This window comes from Cherax quadricarinatus, chromosome 81, assembly GCF_038502225.1.
Source record: "Cherax quadricarinatus isolate ZL_2023a chromosome 81, ASM3850222v1, whole genome shotgun sequence".
In the NCBI taxonomy this organism is placed as follows: domain Eukaryota; kingdom Metazoa; phylum Arthropoda; class Malacostraca; order Decapoda; family Parastacidae; genus Cherax; species Cherax quadricarinatus.
The window spans coordinates 4,275,790-4,287,276 of NC_091372.1; the positions used below are offsets into that span (position 1 = coordinate 4,275,790).

Consider the following 11,487-nt stretch of genomic DNA (forward strand, 5'->3'; position numbering starts at 1 on the left):
AAAAGACCATTAACGTTTCTTTGCCCTTCAGTTCCACCCCCCCCCCTCTCTCTTCACTTTTCGGTGGGCATCAAAACATGGGTCACTTTCCCCTCCCTTTCCTTTCTCCCCCCTCTTTTTTTGGGGTTTCCCCCTGTCTGGCCCCCTCCTTCCTTTCTCCCCATTTTCTTGGTGCTTTTGGGGTTAAGACATCATCTGAATCCGAGGGGGCCCTCTTTTTTAAAACATCCTCCATGTGCCCGGGATGCCTCACAATTTCCCTCCACTGTACACTGTTTTATCTCGGTGACCCTAGTCTCTGTCTCCGTGGGAATATTTCCCCCCTTTGCATGCCCAGGCAATCCTCTCTTCCCCCTTTGACCCACCTTCTCATGTGGTAAAGGACTTAGAACCTCAGCTAATTCCCCCTCATTTCCTTTTCCCCTGAATTTTTTGCTCATCTAAAATCCTCTGGAAGTGTTTTGGGCCCAGGGAACTGGTCAAGGGCCTCCCCTCCCCAGCCTTTTCGCCTCATCCCTATCTCCCCCCAAGCCCCCTCTCCCTTCCTCGTTGGGCATCCCCGCTTCCTCTAGTGGAAGTGGATGCCTCGCCTGGGGCCAGGGTCGTTGCCTCTTCCCCCCCGCTCTGTGATCTATTCCCCATATTGGGATGTTTTTGCCCATAACCATGACCTGTCCCAATTCCCGGTACCCCTGAAAGGGGGGGCGTGTTTTCCCTTTTTTGATGTCTGTCTCATCGCCTCAAGTACATTACACATCTATCCATTTTAATGTCTGGATACATCATCATCCTCGAACAGCTGGTTTTGCTCAGACTACGTCCGAAAACGGTTGAAAGGTTCAAACTGTTGCTGAGCAGTTTCACAAAAATCTGCTAAGTTCAAACACCTTCCTCTCTCCCCCTTTTTGGGCTCTGAGGTATAATACCGGGGTGAAACTGGGGTTTTGCCCCCCCTGAAATTTAACACCAAGTGTTGTCCCGCATCTTTACTGAACGCCAGGCTAATGGGATTCTCCCGGGTGGGCAGAGGGCACAAGCACCACCTCCCTGCAGTCAGGGGCTGAAGGGGGTTTTTGCCGGAAGGGCCCCCGGGCCCCAGCAATCGAACAAAGAAAACTTTTTAATATCGTTTTAGGACAGGGGTTGGAAAATATCCTTTTTAAATTTTTTGAAAATTTGGATGGGTTCTTCAGAACCTAAAGGGTTTTGCACCCCTTTTTTAAATAGTCTTGGGCAAGTCAAACTACTTAAAATTTCAAAAATTCTGAACAATTTTTCAGATCGGGGAAACCTTATCTTTTTTTGGGGCAGGAAAGTCTTTAAAATGGCTTTTGTCTTAAAAGAGGTGATAAAGTGTTTCAGGATAATGCCCGTTTTTTTAGGATGAGAAAGCACTTCTGTGGCACGAGCCATAGTTCTTAGTCTTTTCAAGAGAACAGTTAAAATTTAAAAGGCTTCTCGACACGTCTGATAAAAAAATTTTCTCCGGACATTCTTGAGATCGAAAAAACTATTTTCAAAACCTAAAATCTGGGAAACCCGGTAATCAAGCCAGATTTTCGATTTCATTAAAACCCCTATGGGTAGGGAAAGCCCTGGTTTTGGTCTGGGTGTAATGGCAGTGGTATGCTTGTGAGATATCTAACTCCGGAAAATTTACAGTCATGGAATTTATACAAATCATGATCGATCACTGGGATGGGTTCCTCCCCTTCGTGTATTTTTAAAAAAACGAAAAACTTGGAAGTCTGTCAATTGTCGGCCCAAACCAAAAAACCTGGTGAACAGAAAACTGATTTCGAAGGTTCAATGATATTTAAGTTTAATAGTTTTCAGCTTCATTATCAAATGTTTTGGTAAATGAAGGGAACAATGTAATTTTTTCCCTTTGGTTCATGATCGACAATTCAATCTTGTTCAACGTGGGGGTAATCCTGGGGTCTCTGTGAATACGTCAGAAAATGTATTTCTGAGGGCCCCTGAACCTTTTTTTTTTGATATTTCTTGTTTATGTTGACGTCGCTTCTTGTGAAGGATCATCTTAAAATATCCAGTAGTTCCTTTTTGCTCTACGGTAAGTGCGTTGTTTCCCCTCCCTGTTTGTAGGCGGCCCTTTCGTTCGGCGCGTGGTGTAAGTGGGGCTTCCCCTCTCCCAACAATATAGGCCCTTGATTGTCAAGATGGCGGTTAGTCTGGCGCCGGATAAATACTGAGGGATTAGTTTAAAAGGCGTCCCCGTTCTCCAATCTTTTTAAAAAATCATCCGGGGGAAAAATGGCATACAAAATAGGCTTGTATGGGTAGCATTAAATAGGCCAAAGAATTTTCTCAAAAAGCTTCGGGAACGGTTTTTGAATCGTTAGTCCGGTTTCAGGCGTAAGTCTTGCATCCTCCAGCTTTGTAAAATATATATTTTCGGCATTATCGTGGATCAAATTCCAACGTTCCCTTTTTGGGGGGGGAGCGGATATCATGAAATTTTGGCGTAGGACTATTTTTAAACATGGGATGGGCGGGAGGGGCCTATCTGGTTTCCCGAGGTTCTTTCAACTTAAAAAGACTTTGGGGCACCCAATACCTCCCATTTTTCTAAAAATTGGTCGGTAATGGTAATGTACCCCGGACAACGACTCTCACCTATGTGGGGGTAGTCCCTAGTGGCGACCGGAAAAACAAAGCGTGTGCCTGGGCCCCTGGTGGAAAGCCCCTTTTCTTTAAAATGGAGGGGAGGGAAAAAACAGGAGGAAGGGGTGGTGTTTTTAGGGCGAGATAGTGGATGGGCACACAGGACTGGTGGTGATTGGGTCCCCCCCCCAGCTGCCTGATGGTTCGTCTCCTGTGGGTAGGAGGGCAAATTGGAGAAGATTCTTGAGACTGGGGGGAATTGGTCAGGGGTTGAGCTTTTTCCCGCCTGATAGGGGCGTTCACCTGGGTGGGGGTTTATAGTCTCCCCCCAGAAAATCAGAACATGATTTTTGGGATGTATGGTGGTTTTAATCCTCCGTTGAATCATTACTTCTCAGGTGGAAGGGCGAGGTTCTCGAGAACATCTGACCAAGACATGAACAGGACTTCAAAAAAAAGGGGGGCTTCAATTCTGATGACGTCTCACCTCACAAAGGGCCCGAAACAGACTGAGGGGAAGTGTGAAAAGGATGTTTGGTGTTTTTGAGAGGCACCGGAAAAGGGGGGGAAAAGCACTCTGAAGGGGTAAACAAATTCAAGCTCTGGAGTTGAAAAAACTGATGAGAGAAAACAGGGGAAAATTTTGGCCCCTTTTGTATGTCTTGAAATTTAAGGTTATTGGTATGAAGAGAGATTGATATCGTAATTTCCCCAATAAATCAAATGGATTTGTGTTCCTGCAGGGGCACAATTTTAAAAAAGGGGGGGGGTGTTGGGGTGCGGGGTTTCGGGAGTTCCCCCGCCATCTTCAAAAATGGGGTGGGGAATTTTTAAAAGGGGGAAAAGGGCCCCCTTTTTTTTGCAGAAGCGAGGGGGGAGGGGGGGGAGGATGTTGCATTTGGGTGGGTGGTGGATATGGCTTTTTCTTTTTGAATGTTAGCCCCAAAAAACTAAGTAAAATGATTTTTGTGTGAGGGTCTTTTTTTTTAATCTGCCAAGTAAATATTGGTGGGGCTGGAATAGTTTAATCAGTGGTGATGTGGACCCAAAGGGGGTGGATATATGTCTCTGGCTCTTGAGATTTTTAAAAATGTTAGGGTTCTTCCTTTGGGGGCGTGTGGGATACTGAATATACGTTTGTTAGAATTTGGTATGCTGCGAGGGTAGATAAGTGTACCTTTTTTAGGGAAAAGGATGTGAAAACTTTCATACTATTGAGGCTTTCGGATCATGGGGATGGGGGTGGAGGGTTTGGGGGGTTGTCTTTGTTATTGGGAAATTAAAAATTGAGTGTGTTAGGTGATGAGGAGGGTTGGAGGGGTTTTCAGTCCTATGGAGGGCTTGTGTGGAAGAACGGGCGTGGACGACATTGTAACATGGTGGGTAGTGTTGCAAAGGAAAATTAAAAATTTTTTTAAAAGGGAAAACGTATTAATAATTTAAAATATGGACGGGTAATTTTAGGCATAGGTTCAAGGTTCTATGGGCAGGGGGGGTGGGGAAAAATTTTCCCTTTGATGAAATACTAAATAAAGGGGGGTTGAGGTGTTTCAAAATGGGTTTAAAACAAAGGGGGCAGGCAGGGTGGAAGAACTCTTTTGGGGCACAAACATCGCTTTCTTTAGCCCTCAAAAGCAAGGCAGGCTGTAACCCCTCCCTGTTTGAGGGAAAGGATGGTTGGGAATTATAAAGGGAGGGCAGGAGATATAAACCCGGGGGGTGGTGCCTATGAGGGGGCTTGGGGCCCAGAATTACTGGAGAAGTGGGGGGGGGTGACGTGGCTTAGACAAGGTTTGTCGTATGACATATAATTTAAAAAAGTGATAGGGCTTTTGATGGGACTAATAAGAGGGAAAAAGAGAATGCGTTAAAAGGGAAAGAGGGAAGGGGGGGCTCGGTATTGCGGTCTCCCCGGGAAATTTATTTGGGATTGGACGTTAATAAAGGGAAATTTTTATTGGTTTTTAATCTATGAAGGAGGGGGATAAGTTGGGGGGCGGTACCTTGTAGTGTTGGGCCCAGAAATGAAACAGCCCCTTAAGTCCGGCCATATGCTATGTGTGCAGGCTAAGGGTTTTGCAAACATTTTAGGTAATAGGTTCAAATGTGTTGTGGGGAGGGTGGTGTCAAAATCTCAGTTTGGGTTGCTGGGAAGGTCAATGATTGAAGGACATGAGATACTGAGAAGTTTTGTGGAAGCTAAGGGTGGGGGTAGAGGGGCGGCTATGTTGGCTCTAGATTGGCAGGGAGCATATGATAGAGTGAAAAGGGGAGCCTTGCAGGTTATACTTAGAAGACAGGGTTTTGGGGAGGAAATAGTCTAGTGGGTAAATACGTTGTACAAGGGGGCGAAAATGAGGTTACAGATTAATAGGTGTATGGGGAGGGAAATTGCAATGGGTAGAGGCCTTAGGCAGGGATGCTCAATGTCCCAAACATTGTTTGCATGTTTCAAAGACCCCTTTTATAGAATGGTTGACCGCAGCTTATGTACTCCAGGTGAGGGAAGTGTGGGGGGTGGGAGGGCCTGGCCGGGTTTAATTGGATACGTTGACGACACCACTGTTCTCATTCGTGAAGGGATGTCAATGGGAGTGTTGGACGAGGATGTGCAATTATTTGGAAGTGCCACAGGTAAGCAGGTAAATTGTGCGAAGTCAAGGTGCATGGGTTTGGGTTCTTGGGTGGGGGGTGTGGGGGGGAGATGTAATGTTGTTAAAGAATTGGCAGTGTCTTTAAAGATTTGTTGTCTTATTTATAAGGATGACATGGTTGCGGCGCGGAGGAAAACTCGGATAGGTTATTGGAAAGGATCGTGGGGCGTCTAGGTGTTCTGAGAACCCAGCACCTAACTCTTATACAGAGAGTGATAGTCATAAACATTTTATTGCATAGTAAGATTTGGCATGTTGCAGCTGTGTTCCCAATTACAGGCAGGGCCAGATTAAGAAGTCTCCGGGCCCTAGGCTATTCAGATTGGAGGGGCCCCTTTGAGTTACAGGTAAGCGATGCGACCCCTTCCAGCTTGGGGGTGCGGGTGGGGGGTCGGTGTGAGCCTGTTTAAGGTCTAATTAAATACATTCTGGCTATTTAGATTAAATTTAATAGGGAAAGTACATCAAGACAACCAAAACCATTTACCAACAGCCATTATAACTATCTTGTTAAATCATGCATTTTAAAGAGAATAAACTCAAGAAATCATAGTATTACTAGATTAGGCTATTAAAGTAGTGACATCATGAACCTATTATATTCAGCATAACCACTACAGCACTATTATTCCCTTTATAAATCACTGACCATTATTGTTATCATTGCATCATGTATAAGACTATGAAATCGTATAAACTCAAGAAAGTAAAGAATTGTTTATATAACAAAAAATGAATGTTCTCCTTCACAGTTAGTAGGTGGAAGTGTTAGGTAAAGGCAATACACTATGTCAACATTAAGGAAGGTTTCTGAGATACCTGCATTTCTCAAATGGTTCAAAGCAGCTGTTCTGATGTAAACAAAGGCGTGTTGAGTGTTGCCATCTATGGTTAGGTTTATTTATTTTTATTTCATTTTATTTCATTATTTATTTTTGTTTTGATTAATTTTTAAAAATAAATTTTACTCTCCAAACACTTGAACTTTTTAGGTAGGGACCCCTTTGCACTTGCACCATGTGCGCAGTCTTGGATGAGCCCCTGAACCCCTTGGACCATGGGGCCCCCAAATGCACAGGGCCCTAGGCAAATGCCTAGTTTGCCTATGCAGTAATCCGGCCCTGATTTCAGGGACAGCGATTGCGGGGATTCTAAGACCAGTGTACAAATTTTTGTGGGGTTAACGTTGTGATTGGTTAAGGAGGGAAGTTGTAATGTTACCTGTAAGTCAGGGTGAGTTTGGGTTGATGGATCTGAGATGGAGGGCTAAATGTGTGTTTTTTAAATGGGAAGTGTTGCATGAGGGTGTGAACGCAAGGCAGTTGGGAAGGATTCACGACAGTCTGGGTATGTGGTATCGAGGAATGGAGTTGAGGGAATGCGAAATCGTTTTGAGGGCTCTGATGTTGGTTAGGGAACTGAGAAAGGTTCGTATATGGGCTTTGTGTAGGTTACTTGTAGGTAGGTGCGTTGTCCCAGTTGAGGGTTTATTCCCCATATATGCGTGAAGAGTATTTGGTTTAGATTTAGTAAAATGAAGTTAAACCCTCGGGCGCATAAGGTGATGTTTCGTTTTCTGCATGGGATCCTTCCGTCTGGTGAGATACTACAAAACAGACAGGTAGTAGAGGGTAGGAGGTGTGGTATCTGTAGAGGGGATGAGACTACGTTCCATGTAGTTTACTTTTGTGAAGGGCTAGAGGAGGTTAGGTGCTGGTTAAGTAGGTTGGCACAGAGGGTGGGGGGCCGTGGGGTGTCGGTTTTGCGTGCTTTAAGTCTAGATATGGGTGGGTTAGACGAGGGTGTCATAAGAGCTTTAGATTATATCATAGTAGATTATATATATATATGTCGTGGGTGATGAGGGGGAGAGGGGATAGCGAAGAGAGAAGGAAGGTTCTTGCGATAACGTTCTATCAAACGATGTGTCGTAACAGAGATTTGTATGGGAGGAGGTGGGATCAGGATTTCTCAGAAGGGTATAGAATGCTAACATTAGGGATTCTCGTAAATCTGTGAATGATAATGAGTGAGTGAAGGGGTTTTCATAGGTTGGAGGGAGTCAGGGGGTCACAGCGGGCTCGCCTATTAGGGGGGTCGTGAGAGTATTGTGAATGTGGGTTTGGAATGGTTTCCTGGTTCTCATTGAGACTTTGTGGCATCCAAGTGTGGACGTAGAGCTCATGGTCTCGTTATGATCGATATAACACTTTTCAGAATATAGGTATAATATCCAGGTTTTTTTTATGTATTATTTTGATGTGTGTCAGTCTTGTATGACACGACTCTTGAGTAGTAAGTTCTTTGCGACATGAAGTGTGTTTTAGTTTGTATTTATATTACGTGCTGGGTTTTTGCATGATGAGATATACTTATATACTGTTTTGCTTGGTGCATACAGTGCTTTGACTGGAGTTTTACCTGGAGTTTACCTGGAGAGAGTTTCGGGGGTCAACGCCCCCGCGGCCCGGTCTGTGACCAGGCCTCCTGGTGGATCAGCGCCTGATCAACCAGGCTGTTGCTGCTGGCTGCACGCAAACCAACGTACGAGCCACAGCCCGGCTGATCAGGAACTGTCTTTAGAAGGTTTAATGCCAACAGCATTTGGTGTTCCCAGGCGGTCACCCATCCAAGTACTAACCAAACCCAACGTTGCTTAACTTCGCTGATCGGACGAGAAGCGGTGTGTTCAACGTGGTATGTATGACTAATGTGTTTTGTGTTTTTGCATGTATGTGTGTGTGTGTGTGTGTGTGTGTGTGTGTGTGTGTGTGTGTGAATGTGTGTGTGTACTCACCTAATTGTACTCACCTAATTGTGGTTGCAGGGGTCGAGACTCAGCTCCTGGCCTCGCCTCTTCACTGATCGCTACTGGATCCTCTCTCTCTCTGCTTCCTGAGCTTTGTCACACCACTTCTTAAAACTATGTATGGTTCCTGCCTCCACTACTTCACTTGCTAGGCTATTCCACTTACTGACAACTCTATGACTGAAGAAATACTTCCTAATGTCCCTGTGACTCGTCTGAGACTTCAGCTTCCAGTTGTGACCCCTTGTCCCTGTGTCCCCTCTCTGGAACATCCTATCTCTGTCCACCTTGTCTATTCCCCACAGTATCTTGTATGTCGTTATCATGTCTCCCCTGACCCTTCTGTCCTCCAGTGTCGTCAGTCCGATTTCCCTTAACCTTTCCTCATACGACATTCCCTTGAGCTCTGGGACTAGCCTTGTTGCAAACCTTTGTACTTTCTCTAACTTCTTGACGTGCTTGACCAGGTGTGGGTTCCAGACTGGTGCTGCATTCTCCAGTATGGGCCTAACATACGCAGTGTACAGTGTCTTGAACGATTCCTTATTAAAGTATCGGAACGCTATTCTCAGGTTTGCCAGGCGCCCGTATGCTGCAGCGGTTATTTGGTTGATGTGTGCCTCCGGTGATGTGCTCGGTGTTATGGTCACCCCAATGTCTTTCTCCCTGAGTGAGGTCTGTAGTCTTTGTCCACCTAGCCTATACTCTGTCTGCGGTCTTCTTTGCCCTTCCCCAATCTTCATGACTTTGCATTTGGCTGGATTGAATTCGAGAAGCCAGTTACTGGACCACATGTCCAGCCTGTCCAGGTCTCTTTGCAGTCCTGCCTCATCCTCGTCCGATTTAATTCTTCTCATCAACTTCACGTCATCTGCGAACAGGGTCACTTCAGAGTCTATTCCTTCCATCATGTCGTTCACATATATCAAAAATAGCACTGGTCCTAGAACTGACCCCTGTGGGACCCTGCTCGTAACAGGCGCCCACTGTGATACCTCTTCATGTACCATGACTCATTGCTGCCTCCCTGTCAGGTATTCCCTTATCCATTCCAGTGCCCTCCCTTTTATGTGCGCCTGATCCTCCAGCTTCTGCACTAATCTCTTGTGGGGAACTGTGTCAAAGGCCTTCCTGCAGTCTAGGAAAACGCAATCTACCCTCCCCTCTCTCTCGTGTCTTACTTCTGTTACCTTGTCATAAAACTCCAGGAGGTTTGTGATACAAGATTTGCCTTCCATGAACCCATGCTGGTTTTAATTTATAATCTTGTTCCTTTCCAGGTGTTCGACCACTCTCCTCCTGGAGTTTACCTGCAGAGAGTTCAGGTGGTCAACACCCCCGCGGCCCGGTCTGTGACCAGGCCTCCTGGTGGATCAGCGCCTGATCAACCAGGCTGTTGCTGCTGGCTGCACGCAAACCAACGTACGAGCCACAGCCCAGCTGATCAGGAACTGACTTTAGGTGCTTGTCCAGTGCCAGCTTGAAGACTGCCAGGTGTCTGTTGGTAATCCCCCTTATGTGTGCTGGGAGGCAGTTGAACAGTCTCGGGCCCCTGACACTTATTGTATGGTCTCTTAACGTGCTAGTGACACCCCTGCTTTTCATTCGGGGGATGGTGCATCGCCTGCCAAGTCTTTTGCTTTCGTAGTGAGTGATTTTCGTGTGCAAGTTCGGTACTAGTCCCTCTAGGATTTTCCAGGTGTCTATAATCATGTATCTCTCCCTCCTGCGTTCCAGGGAATACAGGTTTAGGAACCTCAAGCGCTCCCAGTAATTGAGGTGTTTTATCTCCGTTATGCGCTCCATGAAAGTTCTCTGTACATTTTCTAGGTATGTTTTAAATAAGTGACCCACTGATCAGAGCAGATCGACTGGTCCGGACCCTTGACTGGTCCGAACCCTTGACTGGTCCGAACCCGGGACTGGTTTCAAACAGTTTCGTTGGACAATAAAGCAGACTGTAAACGGATGGGGTTGTAGGCGCCCTTATAAACACAAACATTAAAAATCAGGAACGTGACGGTAAGCTGTCCAATATACAAAAAGAGTTAGAAACAGAAATACAAATAGCTAGAGCTTCATTTAAGGTTATTAATATAATATTCAAGAGGTTGCTAGTAGAATTGCAGTAAATCAACCATTCAAATCATTATGAAGCTGTGTGTAGTCTGTGGTCAGTCAAACAAACGGGCTTCCACATGGATAAATTGTCATTTTTGTGGAAATTGGTGTCACGCCCCTTGTGCAGATATCCCAGAACTAGCTACAAGCAGTATTAAAACAGAGAAGTGTTTCTGGGTATGCCCAAATGAGGAAAATCTGTGGACTAAAATCACAAGGGTATTAAAAGAGGACAACATCAAAGCTGCTTTCATAGAAAACCTGGAAGCTTTCTACAACAGATGGGAACATAAAAAGTCTGGGCTGAATGGTACTGCCATTGATACTGGCCATGTAGTCAGAAACTGTAAGGCTGGAGATGAAGTCCTGGTAGTCAGTAAATGTGGGGCTGATAGTGCTGTCCTGGGAGACAGTAATGGTGAAGCTGGAGGTGCTGTCCTGGGAGACAGAAATGGTGAAGCTGGAGATACTGTCCTGGGAGACAGTAATGGTGAAGCTGGAGGTGCTGTCCTGGGAGACGGAAATGGTGAAGCTGGAGATACTGTCCTGGGAGACAGTAATGGTGAAGCTGGAGATTTTGTCCAGGTAGTCGGGAATTATACGCAGGAAGGAATACATATAAATGACCTCATAGGGGACAGGAGCCATAGTAGGGAAACAAGTGTAGTCAAAGATAAGATAAAACCAATATTGCAAACTAGAAATACCGCAGGAAATAGCAAACAAGAGGACTCCAATAGCAATAGTGAGGATAAATTACCAAAAACAACTGGTGGGAGCTCCATTGTTGGTGCTAGGGAGGATAGAAGTAAGACAGGGAAACATGCACCAACAGGGAATACAGTCACAGAAACCCAAGGCAAGCGGAAACCAAGCCTGTGCACATACTATGCACTTGGTATCTGCTGGCATGGGAAATCTGGAAAAACAGATGGGACGTGCAACTATGACCACCCTAGAAAATGCCATGCCCATATGACAACAGGAAAATGCAAACTCCCTTCCTGTAAGCTTTTTCACCCTGAAATGTGTACCTCTTCAGTACAGGAAAGACTGTGCTATAACTTAAATTGCCAGGCATACCATCTAAAGGGGACAAAAAGATACAAAACATCCAGGCCATGGGAAAACCTGGGTAGCCACAGCCACTCAAGAGGGAGAGGTTTTTTAGTGCCAGGAAGGAAAAAAAACTGGCAGGAAATGGCAGAAATCGTACACCAAATCCAGTCATTCCTGGAGTGGAACCACAGTCGATGGCCTCCACTCCAAACCAACAGA

General features: G+C 45.5%; 1 pseudogene; it reads right to left on the reverse strand.

Annotated features, from left to right (window-relative positions):
* Positions 1–7,871: 7,871 nt before the first annotated feature.
* On the reverse strand, positions 7,872–7,990 carry LOC128688975 (5S ribosomal RNA; annotated as a pseudogene).
* Between the last annotated feature and the right edge of the window lie 3,497 nt (positions 7,991–11,487).